The following is an 18,137-nucleotide window of genomic DNA, read 5'->3' as shown; positions in this document are numbered from 1 at the left end:
CACAAGTAATTTAGACTAGTTTTTCAGTAAGAACCTGTAATGGCACAGGCTGTTGGTGGAAAAGTCAATGGAAGTCACTCACAGTCTTCAGTCATCATACTTTCCAGGTAGATGATATCTCCTGTAGTTATAGATCAGGACATAGAGTTTGTAGTGCCAATAGATGCCTAACTAACATACGGTTACTAGAGACCTTTGTGTTTTTATGTAGTCCACTGGCTTCCTGTGAGATTTGTCTGGACACATACCTGATACTATCTAGTTAATCGTCAAAGAATGCAATTGTCCCCAGAATAACCTGATGAAATTATTCTTCCACTAGAATGAGACGGATGTGCTGACCAAAGTCAGAGTACTCCCTGTTCCTCTAAACCACAAGACAAGTACCTTAATCTCTGAAGTATACAGAAGAATGATAGGCAGGTAAATTAACAAAAGCTTTTCAAAAATATTTAGAAAACCCTCCAGGATGTTGAATTATGAGTTGCCAGGGAGGTCTGGAGACATATGTCCATGCTGGTCCTTTCTGCTGCTTTCCTGCTCCATGAGCTGTGGGGTGCATACCTCTGCCTCACAGAAAAGAGGAACAAGAGGCTCAATGAGGACTCAGAAGTGGCTCCAGCCTTTCATATGTTTCAGTGTTTTGTGGGTCTAGTGGGAACAGGTGGCTATTTTGGGCTGCTCACTGGGAAATGAAAGGATGTCAGAGCAACACCTCCAGCTCTTTGGTGAAAACTGGGGTGTCTCATGCTCCCATCTGATGTGGTTTGCACTTTACCAGAAATGTTGCAGCTGCTGGACTCAAAGAACAGGGAACTCTAGATGTTAGGGCAAGAAAACATGAGTTTTGTTGATTTGCAATGTTGCTCCATCCTGGGTGTTATCCTGAGAAACTGAAATTCCTTGGTCCCGTAGGGCTTGTGGTAAGGTGAATGGCAAAGCCTCAATCACTTCAAGAGAAACAAAATTGGGCTTTTATTCAGGTAGGTGTTTTTATTTTCCCCTCCCAGAAATGCTATGGAGCCATATCCTCTATTGTAATCAAACAGTGTTTTTTATACTTGTCAATCATAATTTCCCTGTGCTGGCTCTGGTACACAAACCAGCACGCTCACACAGATCCACAGAGTCTTAATAAATAAAAAAGCTTACTTTCTCAGAAATCACTTTGGCCAGACTCCTTTTATTTAATAGGAAAGTTGTGATACAGTGCAACAATACATCGTGCATGCCAGAACAAGAAGAATGCCACTTTTGTGTAGGTAGGGAAATAGTTGTGATGTACAAAAGAGATATTGTTTTTTCCATTGCTTTGGCCAAACTTTACACTTAGCTTCTCATGTCGGGAGAGGGTGTGACAGCAGATAGGATGTAGCCTTTGAAACTCCATCTCCGCAGAGAAAAGACAGATGGAATCCAGCTGGCGGATATCACACACGTTTTCTGTTCTCCCTGATATCACAGATCTGATAAACACGGAAGAATAACAAGGCTTTATAGAATGCAGATGAACAGAGGAGCCTATCTGTATGTAAAAAAGAAGGGCCTCAGTTGGCTGAATACTTATTTCTGCAAAATGAAAGTTAACTCCCACGATCTCATAAAGCGAGAATCTACCTGCTCAAGGCACAGATTTGATTATATACTATACAAATTTATTGACCTCCCATGGCTGTTGTTACTCTGATCTCATTTAACATTGTGTCATGTCACACTCATATTAATAGCAAGGAGAAGGAATGGAGGCGGAGGATGTGCGCACTGAGCTCACCAGCTTGTGTGAGCTTTTGCCTCTGAGAGCATGATTCGTAGCCTGTGATCATCCAAAGTCTGTGCTCTGGTTTTTAAAATAAAATCTTAGAAACCTGGGAATAATGTACTAAGATAAGTGTTGTCTCTTAATGGGAACCAGGAAATGGTAGCTGCGCATACCTGAGACAGAGCATGACTCATTCCGTGACCTCTTTTGGCTTCACCACGTCCTCCTGTAACCTCATCTTGCCTGCTTCAGACAGAGTTGCAAGGCTTTGTTATCTAGAGCATTTTGTGATGTGATTTTGTGCTCCCCAGAAAAACTACAGCAATTAATAAGAGGCCTAATTAAGGATCTACTATTACTGCTGGCTTCTTTGGTGCAGATAGTGGGTCAGATTGTAATATATTTTTGATTAACATGGTGAATTCTGATCTACTTTCACCAAGTGAAAGCAGCATTGCCAAAATGGAGAGTGAACTTGTGATAGAAGGAAGCATCTTCTTCGTGTAAATATCCTCCGTATCTGAAAGAGCTGACACTGATATGAGTTTCACAAAGAGGTAAATACTCTTATTATATATATACTATATAATTATAATTAATAAATTCACCCCCATGATGGCACTCAAACATCTTTCCATTTTGCCTTGTATGAAGCTACAGTGAAGCGTTCTCCTCCCTCCCTGCTGTTCCCATATGGATGAACAAATTGGTGTCACCCAAAGAAGTCCCAATGGAAGCAGTTTCTGCCAGCATCAGCAAAAGTTTAAATTACACCTTAGATGGCAACTCTATGCTTAGCCCTCTGCTTCCATTGAAATCCATTTATAATCAGCGAGGTGATGGCCATAAGCTTTCCTCCTCACAGGGAGCAGTGAAATCTAGTTTCAAAAAATGTTTGCACTCTTGAAAGATGCCCTGAAGTCCTTTATGTTTCAAGGTACTCTGTTTATCTTCCCTTTTGACTCTTACTTTTACCCAAATTTGATTTGAAATTTCTAAGAAAGAAAATAGGTAAAGAAAAAAGGCTGAGTTAGTAATATCTCTTAATGTATGGAAGGATTTCTCAGCAACATATGTTTTGCAGAAGGTCTTCTGTTTTGGTGCTTGAAATAGGTGTTGTGTATCATTTGGAATACCTGAATTCTAAATGTCCTTTCTATATAAGTACGCAATATAGAAAAAGAAAAGCCAGACCTAAGCCTGTAAGAAGTAAATTTGGTATTTAACAACAATTAGTGAATGATGACTGCAGTGGAAATGCTGAGTCACATTTGGAAACAGTGATTGAGCACCTGGTGGGAACGCAAGGTCAACCCAGGGGAGCTCAGGTGCATACAGTGCACCTGGGTGGCTGGAATGGGTGGAGCCAAGATCCAGCATTTTCCAGACCTCATTTAAAGGTTGGTAGTGAAGGCAAGAGAATCTTGCTGGCAATCTCTGCCTTCCTGAGGCCTTTTCAATGGTAAGTGGGTTTCTTTTTCTTTGTTTCTGTGTATATGGTTGTTGCATTTGAGCACATCCTTGTTGCAGCCTAGGACTTTCCTACTCAGCTGTTATAGCTGTGCTTTCTATCACATTACAGCACTATAGTGATAGCTTTTGTAACAGTCATGTACTGTGCAGAAGCTCCTGTGAGGTGAAGCGCAAGCTTATCTGTTCCTATATCTGATTTGGAATGTTTACTAGTTCTTGTTTCATGAGGTACCAAGTTAAAACACTGAAGTTTTCAAACTAAACTCACAAGAGTAATGCTGCCAACAGTTGTGCTGTTTCCTCAAGGAAACAAGAGGCTAAATTTGGCTTTCAAGCCCACTTTGTGACTCGCTTCTTGCACTCACAGCTGTAACACAGAGTAGATGTCTTCTAAGAAACCTGCCCAATAGTCTGAATCTTGATCCAGACTTATAACTGCCACACATGTACCCCTTGCCGCAACCTGCAAAGAGTGAAGAGATCAGAAAGTGTAGCAGGATGAGAACAAAACACATTGATGTTCTGAATGGCCTTAAAGAGATCTTATCTTCTTCTTATGCAGCACTTCAAATGTACTGTTCACATCACCTTGAACCCTGATGCTTGTTGACATTGAGAATAACAGGCTCTACCACAAACAGCTGAGAAGCAAAATCAAGGGGGTGAGTGAACATAAGGAGAACTCATCTCCCAAGCATTTCATCTTGTTCTCTATAACATCACAGAACAGCTTATGTTGAAAGGAATCTTAAAGGCAGTTGAGCTCCAACCCATTCTTTGCAAACTGTGTCCTTCTGTTGCTGGCATGGAGCTGCTATGAAATCCTTTATTTTTAAAGGGGTGCTATTGGGTTGACTTATGTACTCGGCAAACTGGAATCAATCCATTGGGGGAAATGAATTAGCTGGTAGAGCCTGGAAGCAGTTGAGTTCATGGGGTGGGATCCCATCTAGAAATACATTGCTAGTAAAGACTAATGCTAACTGATGTTTCTGCTAAATATGGTGGAGAAAACATAAGCCTGATGAAAGTAGACCTGCACACTAGGTAAATGTAAAGTAAAAGCATTAGCCTCTTCTGTGGCTACACTGTTTTCCCTGTGCTTGATGATTCTCCATCTGCAGAACAGAAGGCTGATGTTCAGGGCTCTCCGTGTGGTTTGGTGGAACAGAAGAGGACAAAGGAAAGATAATGACTACTTAACACAAGCAGTCAACCTCTGCAGGAAGTGCTGCTGGAGCTGGTTACATGAAAGATAAAATGTTAAGGTTGAGATAGGGACCTACACTCTACTCCACTTCATCAGGACTTTACCAGGGTTTCGTGTTTGCTATTTTTCTCTGAAGGTTTGATGACATCATGCCTATTTTTTTTTTTTAAATTTTTATTTTATTTTTTAAGCTGTAGTCAATCAGTTTTGACTCATCTCTCAGTGTGCTCTGCGTTCGCACCTTGTATGCATTAGTGGTCTATTAATCCACACGGACGGGTGGCCTCTGGGTCACAAGGAAAGCAGAAGATCTTGAAATCTATAGATCAGAATTAATTTTGGAACAGAGCAAAAGGTCTTAAATTTCATGGCCGCAAACCACAGATTGTCACCCAATGTAGGTGACATTTGTATTGTAAAATATGTTCCTTTAATGCTCTAGACACTTATAGAATGTGCTTTATAAATAAAGATATGACTTACGATTCAGCTTCTACATTTTTACACCTTCACAGATCTCCCTGTGCATTTTCCCAACTGTGTGTTCCACATCAATTCAGTGCCACCAATCTGGTCACCACCACACCCACAAGAAAATGCTCATCCATGTAATACTCAAGGTTTGTTGTCAAATCTAGGCTTCAGTAAATAGTAAAAGGATGAGAATTGTGGTCCTGAGACTTTCTTCTTATGCAACATAGTCCATAGCATATTCTAAGCCTCAGAATAGGAAGCCTCATTGCGACACTGGCTTTTAGAACTGGGATTGGAGTCCCACAGAATCTGTCCTGTAGTAGGCATCCTGCTGGGATTCTCATTTAATGTCAGGTAGAAATACCAAACTGTAGCAAATTTCAAATGATATCACTCTAAATCAACATGATCTGCCCACAGCAGAGGGTTGGAACTATCACAGAATGAGCTAGGTTGGAAGGGACCTTAAGGACCATGTAGCTCCAACCCCCCTGCCTGGCAGGGCCACCAAACTTACACGTTTACTAGATCAGGTTGCCCAGGACCCCATCCAACCTGGCCTTGAACACGTCCAGGGATGGGGCATCCACAACCTCCCTGGGCAGCCTGTTCCAGGACCTCACCACTCTCCTAGTAAAGGAATTAGGTTTAAGGTTTTTTGAAGCTAAGCCACTCCACGATTTTCTGATTCTAAATATGAGCGAGGGCATTGTTTGGCATCAGTGCTGTCAATCCTGTTGCTTTGACACCACACCACGCCTGTAAGAACAGCAAAGAATATTGCTTGCTTATGTCCACCATTCAACTCCTCTCTGTTTTCTTTCAAGGTTTCTAATTATTGTATTGTGGAAGGAGAGGGGAAACACTGTGGTCAGACAAAAGGTGAAAGAAAAACATGACCAGGATTCAGCAGCAAGTAACTTGTCAACCCAACCACTTCTTCCAGACACATGAAAAAAAGGAGAGGAAGCAAGCATAGATAGTGGAGGGTCCTTTAATCTATCAGAAAAGAAACATCACAGGAACCAAATTAAATTCAGACTCATTCATATGAAAAAATAAGTTAGCAGCTAAGATGATTAACTGTTGGGACAAAGTACAGAAGGAAGTTGTAAGATTATTCCCTATGTCCTGGTGTCAAATCCAGACTGTATGCTATCCTATAATGTATGCTTTGATCAAAGAAATTCTTGGACTTGACATTGAGGAGGTCAGACCAGATAAAGTGATCATTCCTCTGACCTTAAAACTCCACAAATATGTATATTCAGAGAGAAAGACCAGACTGTGGTTACAGTCTGGCACAGGGACACCAGAAATTTCGGTTCAAGGCCTGGCTCTGTTACAGGTTTCCAGAATAACCACAGGCAAGATGTATAGTTTATCTGTACCTCTGTTCCCCATCTGTAAAGTCTGGAGGATAATCCCCTTTCTGTTTGGTTCGTTAGCTATTTGAGGTATGGAAAGCAACTTATTAGTTGTGGGTGCAGACCTTGGCTAAGGTCTGTAAAGAAAATCTTGTAAGATCATTGCAAAGAGTGTACATCCATAAGGAAACCCTGAAGAAAGAGAAGGAAAGCATATTGGTAGGGAGGCAAGGAAATGCTTAGCTTTCATCAGCAGCCTCCAGAGTGTAATTAAATACAACACAAAAGAGTGTGGGGATGGTCACTCAGCCAAAGAATTATGATTTCATCTCAGGATGCTTCTGGATACAAACAGCATCCAAGGCCTCCTCATGAGGGAGTCTCTCGCTTCCTCCAGTGGCATTTGCAACATTGCACTCATTTATATTCTCATCAACAATAATCAAGTGACCAGTGTCTATCCCTATCCACGCACAATGAAGACTTGTGCTTTCTTTGCTTAGCTAAGAAACTTTGTGAGCTTCTGCCAAGAAGTAAAAGATCATCTTGAATGGCTGGAACAAATTCAAGCCATGTTCCAGAGAGCTGGAAAGCTCACAGCCTTGTCCACTGCCCAGCTGCTCCTCCCTTCCTTATATCTCCACTGTGAGATCTATTGGTCTGTACACTGCTGCTGAATAGCTGAATGCTCCACCTGGTAGCTGGACATGCTTCTAGATTTGCTCTTTGCCTCTTGCCAGGGCTGAAATGTGAATAGCCTTTCACGACACATAGGAAGTGGCTTTTAGGAAAGACACTGAGCAGGAGCTGGACTCCTACCCAGTTTGGGACAAAAGCACTGCATCCCAGCTGGAACCACATAGCAACATCTCAATGACTCCTTATGTGATCTTCTGTTAGTTATGTCCGCTCCGGAGAGAATGGGAGCTTATGCTTCCATCTGCTGCTAAGATTGCAAGTATGAACAAAATGCTCTTTGCTCCAGAGGTCTTTGGTTCAGTCCCTGATGGCAGCCATGTGGACTCGTATAATAACACATATAAAAAAAATATACATCATAACATATGTAACAACAGCACTTTACAAGGGAAAGTTACAAATGGAAACAAGAGCCACCAATGCAATTTTTCCAGGGCTACTCTAAGGAGAAAATAGGGGTCGTTCTTCCCAGGTCCTCACAACTCTTAACAAATCTCGCCAAACTACAAGGAGGACCAGTGTTAGAATAAGGTACAGAAAGATACACAAAGCGTTGGAGAAGGAAAAGACAGCTGTTGGGATGAACGGGGAACCATATCAGAAATACAGTAAGACACAGCTCCAAAGAGCTAAAAGATGCATTCGTTATTCTGCCAATCCCCCTTTGGCACAATGTCTCTGCATGTGATCCTCTTAGTCTATCACTGGTTCTCTCTGATATGCGTCTATCTGGTTTCTCATGGCTGCAGTAAACCCTTCTACTGCGTTAATCTCATTTAACAGTTCCACTGGCTTGAAAAGAACCAGAGTAAAATTGCTGTGCAATTTCTGCTGGCATTATTATGGCTGTATCACTTGTCAGCTTTCGTAAACAAGATAAATATAGTTAAACTTAAGGCATCAGATATGAAAAAAATTGGCATGTTATAGCAGCCCATCAGAAATACTTTTTGACAGGTACCACATAAAAAAGGAAACAAGAACATGCCAGAGAGGATAATAACTCCAAGATTTTCCTTTGCAAAATGTTTTTGCCCAAGGAGGCTGTTCTCTATCCAAGCTTTTTAGCACCATTATCTAATTCTGCTGTCACACACAGCAGCCTGTACCTGAACTGACTCCCTAGAAGCAGTGAATCCCAGTATCAGTCTCTGTATCTCACAGAGCCTCTCATCTTCAAGTGCATCAGAGGCAAGACCGCTGGAATCTGGCTACCTGGAGGCTGGAGGATGAAAGGCAGCATAGCAGGAGGCATGCAAAGTTGGGAGGGAGGGGGGATGGTTCCTGATAGGGCACGGGGAAAACCCCTATGCACAGTTGACTCCTAACTTGTTTGCACTGCAAGAGGACACCCCATGTGAAGGGCCCGTGTGATCATCACCCACTATTCCCCCACACAAGTGGTTGCATTGTGCCTGCAGCTACACTATACTCCACAGAAGACAAGAATCTCCCTTCTAGCACCTGCACAAAAAGACCAAGCCCAGCAACTCTCCCCACACCCAGGAAGTACCCACGCTCCCTTATCACCCCCGGGAGCAAGTCCCTGGAGAACTGAGATGGGTGAAGCTGAGAATGCAACCCCATATCTCTGTGCTGGCAATGGAGGATTAATGGGCATGCCACAGACAACAGGCATAGAGAATTAGATGCCTTTTATTTTATGGGGAAGGATAAGTTACGGGGTAAATACTGCTCTCTTCTTGCTGTGGAGCCCCCTCAGGAGACCTTCAAGGTCAGGCTGGATGGGGCGATGAGTGCACCCTCAGCTGTAGACGTCCCTATTCTTTGCTGGGGAATAGGATTAGGTGGCTTTTAAAGGTCCCTTCCAACTCAGACAATTCTATGATTCTCAGAAAGCGTGGAGGTCAGATGAATGTTAAAAAAACCCACATAAGTTATGTGTGGAGACCTGAGCCCAAGGCTCCAGGGAGCGTAGGTGATTCTGAACCTGAGGTCAAGCTGGAAGGAGACTCAGAGTCCATAGGAGAGTCTGCATTAGTTTATAGCCAGAGAGTTAAAAAACAGGTCTAAATATAATCATATTATAAAGGCCACTGCCAGAGGTCAAGCCACTGAAGCTGAGAAGATGAAATGGCTGGTTTCTGCCATTGTCTGAATGCTACACAGTCAATAAAGAACTCCAATAACCATTTGCAGTTCTCTCTCATGCAACTGCAGATATAATGGGATGAGTTTTCAGCATTAAGAGAGGTAGGGACATTTATAATGTCAACCTATATTTTTTTCAGAACCTATTGAAATACTGGACATCAAAGACTTGCCAGAAATTCTTGTAGGGAATGGTGCTGAGGTTTGAGGGTGACAGATGGGGCAGACAGATCAGGATGGCATGATCACATAAAGAGATCTGTGCTCTTTGTGTTATGACATTTTGCTTTTGAGGAAATAAAATTCCCATCTTAGTCTTCGAAAGAGAATGTTTTAGAATCTCTTCACCTATTGCAATGAAGGGGCTAATGGAAAATTATTTTCCTGTATTAAATTGGGGTAAAACAACTGGTAATGTTGCCCTCAAAAATTGCAATTTCTCTCAGTAAAAGAAATGTTCCCACAAGAGTTGTGTGTAAATACAGTTTTTGATGCCAAGTTTGAGCCATATTCTAGACCCCTCACTGAAGGAAGGCCACCTTCAGTTGATCCACATATAAATATGTATCTTCAAGATAGGAAGATACAGGCAGTCAAAGGTGATGCCATCTCCAGCACTTCCTTCTGGGCTGTAGGCTATGAAGCTCATGTACCTTAAGCACTGCACGTCTTACCATATTGGTTTCAGTCAGACTTTGGGAATGGCAACATCTTCAGTCTCAAATGAGTCTGAACACATACAGTTGTGGCACCCCACATCATCTAATGCCCAGGAGCAATTATGGAAAGTAAAGGAAAGAGAATCTTCTAGATGAAATGAGCTCACTGCTGTTCTTACAGCTTTAGTTGTAGCAGAATCCCTACTGAATCTCTTACCAGATCTTCTGACTGTGGTTTTAATGGCAGATAGATGTGCAGAGGCAGTATTTTCCTACTGTTAAAATTTTCTTACACTAATTTATTAAAATGATCTTGAAAACAATATGTTACTCCCATAGAGCATGAAGATAGCTATGACCTGTTGCATACCAGCCAGCTGCTATCAATCAGAACATTTAATTTTTAAGTTTATGTACTTTCGTAACATTTACAACTTTCTTTCAGTTAATTACAAATTTCTGTTGATAGCAGATAATATCTTACTTCATAGAAATGGAAATGCTGGTGAGTAAATGGCCACAGTATGTCCACGCTTATATAGAGTTCTAAATCTTTAAGGACTTGAAAATTAAACTGTGTGCTTTAGAAGGATAAGAAAAGTCCATCTCATTCATCCACCTAGTGATGTACCAAACAACTTGTCATTAAAGGAACAAGGGAAGAGAACTTTACTAACTTTCTCATTCACCACCTCAGATCTTAGCAATGGCCTAATTAACATGCCTGCTATTGCTGTTCAGGGTTGTCCCCAGGCTGCTGAATTGGAGCCATGAAGAGCAAACTGGATGTAAAGCAGTTCTGCTTTCTTCAGTCCCTGCCTTGCTGTGCAGATTACAGCCAGGCTGGACCTAAGCTGATTCTGGTGAGATACTTTCAGCCACGGCAAACCAATTTTAAAGGAAAAAAGGAGACGTAGTGTGATCTGGGGGTTATTATACATCAAGAATGCATGAAGAAATACAGATAGAGCCTGGTGGATACAGAAATACCTTTGCTGCCATTTCACTTGAGCCCCCAGCTACAAGCTGTATCTCCTTTTCTTTCTTGTCTAATGATATAGGAGCCTTGTAACCATTTTGTGGTTATCAGAAGAGCTTCTGAGCTGTTTAGGATCCAGCTCCTTCTGGTTTTTACCACCTACAGCAAGTGGACATGAACCCACAACATCCATAACTGCATTCCAATCCAACCAAAACACAGGCGCTAATCATACAGTTACAAAGTCCTTCAGCTGCCTCAGATGGAAAGATTTATGTCCTCAAAGATTTGGCAAGCCCATTATTGCTCATTGTGTTTGCCTACAAGTTGCAAATGTTCTTTCCATTTAATTTTTAATGCAGCTGTGACTTGCCTCACTAAGCCCCAGGAAAACTGTAAAGGCACTGGCTGTTACTATGAACTTATAATCTCTTGGCAAAAGCAGTGTGTGCAAGCACTGCGTGACAGTTCACACCACCCTGCTCTGACTTTTATGTAAGAACCACATTTTTCTTTAAAGCAAGTGCACAGTTTTGATTTGCTTCAGTCGGAGGCCTGAGCCAGAGAAAAGGGTAAAATCACCCAGTGAAAGCATGGGAGTTCAGTGAACATGTCTGAATCATGCATCATGGTTCTAGACATGGTTTACTGCTGCTTATAAAACTCAATGCTCTTCTTACCTAGCGTATCTCTTTTGTTTGTTTGCTGAGTGCTCGTCGTCTCACTATCAGGAAGCTAGGGGAAGTTTAATATTTCTTTTCCTTAGATTTTAACCCAAATCATATTATATTGTTATGACACTGAATTTTGCATCTTGATATATTTTTTTTCATTCTGATTGTTTCTATTTAGGTAACATACCCTAAATTGTCTTGTCTCTCCAGCTTTCAGACCTCCTGTGTGGGGATATCCAATGTGCAAAGCCTGATGCCAAACATCATCAAGCCACATGCATGGCACCTGCCATCCAACCACAGGTAGAATTGTCACATATTGTCAGGTGATTGTCTGTCTACCACCATCAGCACAGCATTAGAAGCCTGCACAGACCACCAGTTTGTCTGTTGCAGCTCAACAGTCCCCAAAATGCAGAAGATCCTGCATTCCTCTGAACCACAACTGTTTTCCCAAAGGCATTGGAAATGCTGAATACTGCCTGAGGAAAGGTGAAAACAGAGATGATATTGCTTCTAACTTTCAACAGGCAGTTGGAAAAAAATAGGATGAGGTTTGCAGCTGGTAATCTGGGGACCATGGAGAAAAATCAGTGTGACCAATAAAGATGAAAACACTGTTCCTTTGTTTATCAAACAAATTAAGAAGGGTTTTATGTATCAAAGACTGTGTATTATGAAACAAACTCCAAAGTTAAGTGAATTTATATAGCTTGCCTCTGTCTACGTAGTGGCACGCCTTTCATTCTTTATTACCTTTTACAAACGATTAGCTTAGCAGAAAAAAATCCATTGAAATTATTTTCAGAGATAGAAAGACTGGTTTATTTTACCCCCTGAAAGTGAGCTGACAACTACGAACTTTCTAAGAGGAAAAATCACTTTAATGTCAAAAAAACAACCCATTGGGGGCGCAGGTTATAGTTAAGGCTGGTATTTTCAAGCCTGTGTGGCTAAAACTAGTCCTATAGAAGGAAAAAATGGAAGACAACCTAAACTGAAGGTGTAACACTTTATCTCAAATTTATGTATGCATTAAGAAGAGCCCATGCTTTAAATCTGTGAATAAGAAGGCATTTTCCTTCTCTTCTCTAAAGGTGATCTTTCAAAATACTGAGAACCACCAGCGTTGATCCCACTTAAATAAACTGAGGCTGTAGGTACTCAAGACCTGTGAAACTAATTCACTTCTGCAAAACTATGTAACATTAAAAATTGTTATGGATGAAAGGGGTGAGATATTTGGCAGAAAGTAAAGAAAATTCTGGGAGTAAAAATACTGTAATACTTTGCCATAGTTTGACAAGGGAATTTGCTATATGTGATAGTATAGCAGAAATGCTGTCACAGCTTAAACCAGTGACTGAGCACCTGGTGGGAAGGCAGGAGAGCTCAGGTGCATGGAAAGCACCTGAGTGACTAGAAGAGGTGGAACCAGGATCCATCCTTTCCCTTAAGGTTTGGCAGTGGAGGTAAGGGTATCTTACTGGAGATCTCTATCTACCTGAGGCCTTCTAAAGGTAAGAAACTTATTTCCTTTGTTTCTACGCTCACAGGTGTTGCATTTGAGCAAGTCCTTACTTGCTGCAGTCTGGGCACTTTCATGTTGTCCCTAAAATCAGAGAGTGGATTTACTGTGACAATAAGCTGATAACAAAATCTGGCTGTAAGGGCAGCAGCAGGAAGGTGGGGAAAACAGAGCAGCTGCAACACAAGAAGTTGCTTAAGGTGCATGGAGGTACGGCACTGAGTGATGTATGGCCGTAATGGGTTGATGGTTGGAGTGGATGATCTTAGTGGTCTTTTCAACCTTGGAAAGGTTTATTCCTTGACTTACTCCACCTTACAGCTTCACGCAAAATCCAATCAGTCTGGCTAAAGAAGAATGATTTCCAGATTAATGATGTGTTTGACAGTGTGCTGATCTGCGATGATACCAAAAAGCATAGATTGCTGTATGGGCTGTGTATTAGACAAGAAGTCTGAAGAGGCTGAAGTCAACAGTTCTTTCAAATAGCTGTTGCCTACAGCCCTGAAGTATGTCATGTGAAGAGCTAGAGCAAGGTGCTTTTACTTTTATGGATACTCAGAGGGTGGTGACTCACTGGTACAGGTTGCCCAGAGGTTGTGGATGCCCCATCCCTGGATGCATTCAAGGTCAGGCTGGATGTGGCTCTGGGCAGCCTGGTCTAGTGGTTGGCAATCCTGCCCATGGCAAGAGAGTTGAAACTAGTAAATCTTAAAGGTCCTTTTCCTCTTAGGTGATTCTATGGTACACTTTCCCCTTCCCTACTCCCCCCTGCCAATGCACATCAAGTGGAATTTGAATTTTACTCAGATTCCCATATTAAAGATCTTTAGTGCTTTTTTCAGATCCCTGTTCCTGAAGGACTATATTTAGCATTTCTTGTTAAAGATAAATGAGATACTTAACTTGCACAACTGCTTCTGAGTATGAACAGTGTCTGTAACAGTGACCAGAACAAGGTGACTTGTAAATGATGTACACTGACACTGAAAGTGTCACTGAAACATAATGGAGCACTTTTCACCCCTTTGCATCCTTTGATCACAGCCGCCCCCCTGAGACATGTTGTTAGCTCTGAAGACCAGATGGGAAAGGATGCTTGTGTGTTATAGTAGAATGATATGGCAAGGAAGTACCTGGCAGAATGAAAGAAGACTTCCGAGTAGGGTGAATTAAGAATAGTTGTAATAATTAATACCATAGCAGAAGACCTTGCTGGGTGCAAAATCAATGCCAAATGAATTTTCAGGTTTTTTTAGTTCAGGTTAGGTGCCAAGTGTGAATTTTCTGAATATTAAGTCAAAACAAAAACCACTTCTCAGCAAGAAGTGGGAACAGCATGAGTATCAATATATCACAAGCCTAAAACCAAACGGGGGGGAGGGGGTGTCATGTTGCAGAATCACTTTGAACGAAGGTTAATCTTATTCTTCATGAGGCATTGTATGTATCATGGATATTGTAAGGGGCTGAGGGAGGAATGGGGAAACTTGAGTATACCATATTTACAGGCCTACAGGGTTGTCACTTTGCTTTGAGGAATAGGTTGGCTAGGCAAGATGATGCTTATGAGACAAGGGATACTCAGTTATTCAAGAGGAAAACACTTGCATAGTTGGAGTAAGTAAGCTAATGCATATTGTTATCACTTGTAGCAACCAAAACTCCCAGTCACCATAAAAGACTTGCTCAAGATCATGTGAGAACCTGATAGTCACAATCCTTTGTCTGCTTCCCCTCAGCCTTTTTCTTCTGTTTTCTGTCTCTACAAGTTTGTTTCTAACTTACAGGTCTGATCTAGTACCTCTGAGTGGATTCTGAATGGTTCCCCCAAAAGAGAAGGTACTTGGATGGGATGGCAAGAAAAGAAGAAAAAGGTTTCATAATGGTACTGCTAACATGTAGCAACATTTTTCTAGCTGGAAGATCTGTAGCCCAGCAAGATCACACCTGGTGAGATTTGCCTATTGCAACTGATTGTCTAAAGTAAATGCAAGGTTTCTAGAGTATGCAGTTTAGAGCTAGACATGGATACTGCTGACATCTGCTATGCTTCCAGCACAATTAGCTGTGACCATTAGCTGTTCTATGAGTCAGCTCCAACCATCCACTCGCTCAACTGCACCCCTGTGATTGTGGTCTCAGCAGAATTCACCTGCTTTACATAAAAAAATATCATTGCTTTCACAGTGAAAATAACTAAACAACTTTCTACAGTTACTTTGTGTAACACAGGTTATCACCTCTCCTTCTGAGCCTAAAGATTTCTTAACAATTTGAATTCACTGACTAAACAACATTCCTGTGCACGTCCATAACAGCAAAGCCACATACTCAGTGCAAATCTAGTGACTAGAAGCAATGAGTGTATTGCCTGACAACAACACTGTCGTATAAAGATACAAAGCAGCAAGGATTTATTCACAGAACAACTTCTGAGAAGATTTCTTACAGATACTTTACAATTTACTTACATTTTGTTCAGTAGAGATGTCCCTTTTGGTATAATTGCATCAATGATATGTCTATATCTCTTGACATATTTACATCATTTAATAACCTTAGCATTAATTTGTTTTGAAATATTATTTCCAGCTTTCTTTAGAGTGATTACCTCGAATGACATGAGCAGTGTTAATTCCTGGAAACATGTCCTTTCAGCTTGTGGAAGTTTCTGCTTAAAGACTGTGTTGAAGTTGAACACGTTCCTGGCTCTAATCTATGGCAGAAGTGCATGGCTCGTTTTCCTTTTATTATTATTATTATTATTATTATTATTATTATTATTATTTTTTTTTTTTTTCTTTTTTTTTTTTTTCTAATATTAGACTCTTTAGACCTCTCTATAGTGAGATCTGGTTGTTCTTATAAATGTTTTGAACCCTCCATTAATACATCTCTGGGTGTACTAAGATCGTTGTTGCCTTCTATGTTTTTTCTCTGTTGTGTGTTCACCTCCTCTATCCCTCATCAGCAGGACAAACCCTGCACATATCATAGGACTTATGTGCCAAAGCAGTGAAGACCTCTGAGTTTGTCTTTGAGGCTTTTTGAACTTTATACAGAAATGTCTGCTGTGAGAGTTGTATATAAGCCACATAGTTTTGGTACTTGCAGATATCTCCCAGAAGAAACTGTGACTGCTTTATCTTGTGAAACGCTCAGAAACTGCAGGAGTTCCCAAGATTCATATTAATAATGTTTAGACTTTTTATAAAAGGCCAGAAATGCCTTTATGCATATCTTTATACAAGATCATCGCAAACCAAACTGAGTTTCCTTTACTTTTTTATCACTTTCTCCTCCAAATGTGGATGAAAGATAGGGAGCTAGGAGATATGATTTAGGGGTTTTCTGTAGGTATGGTAAAGGGAGGACGGTTGGACTAGATGATCTTATAGGTCCTTTTCAACCTTGTGATTCTATGAAACCAGGAGAATGTGAAATTATGACCAGAACTAGCTTGGTGATAAGTCTTCAGCTTATGCTGAATCAGGTTATGCTTGGTAAGGGCTTTCCCCCATCCACACGTACAAAGCCACATTGTTTGTCATGGAAGAGCAGAGTCACACACCTGGATGTGGCACTGGAAAGTGGCAGAATCTCCTCAATATTTACAAAAAGACTTTCCCCAAAATTAGCAAAAAGATTTCCCCCCTACTGAGCCAAGGGCTCCAAATCCAAAACAGATTTTAACACTTTGTTCCACGTGTGGGTACGTACAGGTATGTATGCATTGCTTCTAATGAGTACATTGCCTGAGAGTTGTGGCTTTGTGTAACATCTGTAAGTCATAGGGGGTATCTTCAAGGCATTTGATAATGTGAGCACAGATTCACTGAGGGAATGATGCCCGTTAACATCACTGTGCTTACAAATATGAAATCAGAAGTATATACTTGAGTAAGTTGTCATTAGCAATCATTGTTTTGCCTGCTTTAGTTGATGAAAACAGAATTTTAAACAAGTTTTATGTTGTGCCTTATCCTCGATTTCTCCATACTTGAAGCCATAACACTGTTATGGCTCCTGCTGGGAAAATACTAAAAGTGTCTGTGTCCTATTTTTGTGTATAAATACTAATATCAACAACACAAAATCCACTTACGGACCAATTCAGCAGTCTGAGCTCTTTTTCTTCCTGGTTGTCACTTCGATAATGCAATACAATCACATGGGCTTGCAGCCCTGTCTGCTTGGTGTGCCATCATTTATAACACATTATCAGAGTGACAGCTGGCAGGAACAAGAGGCCGAGCGCCAGATACGCACAGTGCATTTAGTGAAAAATATTCCCCTTTTTACAACACAGATAGACTGATTAAGAAGTGAGGGAATTCCTCTGCCATCCCCCACATGGCTGTGGTGATTCATTGGAAACTAATCCGGTTGCTGGCAAAACTCCATGCTCTACCTTCCCTCTTCTATTCAGGTTATATCCCATGGGATTCACTGGGACAATTTTCCCTGACAAGGACCAAAAGCAGCGGTCTGTAAGCAATGAGCAACATCTCCATTTGCTTTAATTGAGCTTCCTTTTTGTCCTGCCCACGGATTCATTTTATGCAGTGCAAGAGTATACCCTGAAGAGCATCTTGTTTGCACTCCACTTGCTTTGTATTTTGCCAGCCTCCTTTCACTGTGGCCCTGTTTGAATTCAAGCCCAAACAATATGCTCTTAGAGCTACCCCGTCACCATAAATCCCTGCCACTTTCATCATTGCGGGTCTTTCTTAGGCAGCATCTCGAGACATCCCAGCAAACCCTCCTGATCCAGCCTGAGCTGCTGATCAATATTATCAAAAGAATACTCCTTTGAACTGTAGGAAGTGATCTGGTGTACTAAGTCCTCCTTTTAGTTTCTCTAAATAGTACTGTGACCTTCCTAAAAACCTTTGAAAAGACAACACAGGGCTTGTGTCCCCCAGCACAGGGTGCTAATTGAGGAACTACAATGAATTAAAGGAAGAACGCATTAGGGAAGAAGACACTGTGAAGAAGGGATAGAGTTAACTGCCTGCTATTTCATTATTGAGCCAGCTGACTGTACAGGACTCCACAATGTTCTCAGGGATGTGGGGAGCGGTGTGTGTTCCCTGGCAAAGACTCAAGATCTAGATTAAAATCTCCCAGAGTTAATTTAGGGAAACAATAATATTTAATGTTGGAAGGGTTGTTTTTTTCTTTTTTCTTTTTTTTTTTT

At 41.2% G+C, this 18,137-nt stretch overlaps 1 long non-coding RNA gene across 1 annotated transcript; it reads left to right on the top strand.

The window, feature by feature from the left end:
• Window positions 1–3,190: 3,190 nt before the first annotated feature.
• On the top strand, window positions 3,191–4,878 carry LOC140252183 (uncharacterized). The gene is made up of 3 exons (XR_011903561.1): window positions 3,191–3,221; window positions 3,795–3,894; window positions 4,357–4,878. It is a non-coding gene; the product is annotated as an uncharacterized lncRNA (long non-coding RNA).
• The last annotated feature ends 13,259 nt before the right edge of the window (window positions 4,879–18,137 follow it).

This window comes from Excalfactoria chinensis, chromosome 4 (assembly GCF_039878825.1).
Source record: "Excalfactoria chinensis isolate bCotChi1 chromosome 4, bCotChi1.hap2, whole genome shotgun sequence".
Taxonomy (NCBI): Eukaryota; Metazoa; Chordata; class Aves; order Galliformes; family Phasianidae; genus Excalfactoria; species Excalfactoria chinensis.
This window is presented reverse-complemented; position numbering and strand designations above follow the sequence as displayed.